The following is a 2500-nucleotide window of genomic DNA, read 5'->3' on the forward strand; positions in this document are numbered from 1 at the left end:
TCAGCGATCTCTGCACTAGTGGAAGAACTCCAACGTGATACGGGAGACATTGCTCTAAACCGAACGGCATCTCTGCGCGTTTACTTGACGCACCCCCAACTTGGTCAACTGTTGGACTTTTCGTAATCACGGCGGGACACATTGAACGAGCTCTAACGGATCTCTGCACGCATGGAACATGGTGGCGGGAATCATTGCTAGAACCGAACGGCGCCTCTGCGCGATGTACAAAGCCCAACAGGAACCTCGTATCGGCTGCCGAGCCGGAGCTTGAACAACTTGGACTTTCACCTCTAATTTATATCAACTCACCACTCCCCGAGGGATCCGCAGAATTGCTTCTGGGTCCCGTATCGTTATTTGCGATTCGTGTTTGCATTACACTACATTGAACTATTCCAACTTGTTTATCCGCATGGCGAACATTTGCTGCATAGAACATTTAAGTTCCACTTCGCTCTCCCCTACGTGGGTCTGAGCTTCGCTCTCAGGGAAAAAATATGCCACATTTGGTAGGGAGACCCGGTTTCATCACGCTTTGTGCCCTGCACCATATATACCCTCATAAATTTATTCATTGGATTAGATCCAAGGAACACCAGATCATGCACCACTACCCATAATAGCTCATCGAGCTTAGCGTGAATCCTTCGGGTTTCCCTAAGAAGTTCGATTGGTCTTGCAGAGTTTAAAGACAACGAAGCTTAGTTTCAAGCAATGGTTAATATACGCGTATTCAAAACCCTTAGCTGTTACAACTTTTTTACTAGAAACCATCACGACGAAGTCTTTGGGTCCGTAGACCCGTGATGTACTGCTCCAGGGAACGTTTTTATAGGGTGGAAGCTCAAAATCATAGGTTAAAATCATCGGCAGAGCCCACCAGACACCACTTTTGCTTCATTAGTTCGGACTATAGGCATACGACGATTTTTATCGCGGAGGGACGTATGACCCAAACGGGGGCTTAATGACCCACTGCCACTGCAAACCATGCTCCTACGACTAAATAGAGGTAAAACTACGATTTGGTGCAATCTTCATGTTTGACCTCGTAGCAAGGTACCCTCCCTATAGTAGGCAATGAGCAAATGATCATAATCCCAGGAGGGCAAAAAATGGGAACCCGAAAGGAAAGCGCTGTTGGCGCGCCTAAGCTACTGGCCCGTAGAGTAAAATGGTACCCCCAACAAAGTTGTCGATTGACATTCTGATTGCACTTTTATCATCTAGGGTGCGTTCCTTACACGTTTTGAGGGGTTTTAGCGAAAAACATGTTTTGAGCCACACGAGCTCTCCGGCCCGCTCGGTGCACATTTTTGAAAAAGCTAGGAGCTGCCCCTAGGTTCGGGGTGTCACAAAATATTGAAAAGTGGTCAAAAACCGCTATCCAGAATCGGATGTAGAATCATTAGACGAACTTAAAATTGTTCTACGACCAATGTCTGCGACGTTTAGTATTCAAGATATGGCCCGCCCTAGGTCTGACCTGGCATTTTCGTGAAAATTTAAAGCATGGCCATAGGGACGGGTAAAATAGCTATTTTGAAGCAAAAACCACCTCACTTTAAATGGCCATAACTTTTGAAAAACAAGAGCTAGGGTGCGTTCTCGACACGTTTTGAGGTGTTTTAGCGAAAAACATGTTTTGAGCCACACGAGCTCTCCGGCCCGTTCGGTGCACATTTTTGAAAAAGCTAGGAGCTGCCCCTAGGTTCGGGGTGTCACAAAATATTGAAAAGTGGTCAAAAACCGCTATCCAGAATCGGATGTAGAATCATTAGACGAACTTAAAATTGTTCTACGACCAATGTCTGCGACGTTTAGTATTCAAGATATGGCCCGCCCTAGGTCTGACCTGGCATTTTCGTGAAAATTTAAAGCATGGCCATAGGGACGGGTAAAATAGCTATTTTGAAGCAAAAACCACCTCACTTTAAATGGCCATAACTTTTGAAAAACAAGAGCTAGGGTGCGTTCTCGACACGTTTTGAGGTGTTTTAGCGAAAAACATGTTTTGAGCCACACGAGCTCTCCGGCCCGATCGGTGCACATTTTTGAAAAAGCTAGGAGCTGCCCCTAGGTTCGGGGTGTCACAAAATATTGAAAAGTGGTCAAAAACCGCTATCCAGAATCGGATGTAGAATCATTAGACGAACTTAAAATTGTTCTACAACCCCCAGTCCGACGCCTCGTATTCGAGATATAGCACTTTGTAGGTCTGACCGAGCAATTTTGTACTGAAATGTATGGCGGACATGTTATTCATTAAACAACATTAACTTGCATCGTGCCCTACTTCATCGGCACAGCTACTATCGACTATCTATTGTTGAAATGGATTGAGTTTGACCATTTTAGCTCTTTTCTTATGCCGTGCACCAACAGTGTGTACCGATCAGGGAAAGTACACTACGTACGCGTTCATGGATGTATATGTTGGTACAAGTTGCCGGTCGGAATAGCAGTGCACCAAAACTGTGTACCGATCAGGAAAGTA

Source organism: Anopheles arabiensis, assembly GCF_016920715.1.
Source record: "Anopheles arabiensis isolate DONGOLA chromosome X unlocalized genomic scaffold, AaraD3 X_pericentromeric_contig0003, whole genome shotgun sequence".
In the NCBI taxonomy this organism is placed as follows: domain Eukaryota; kingdom Metazoa; phylum Arthropoda; class Insecta; order Diptera; family Culicidae; genus Anopheles; species Anopheles arabiensis.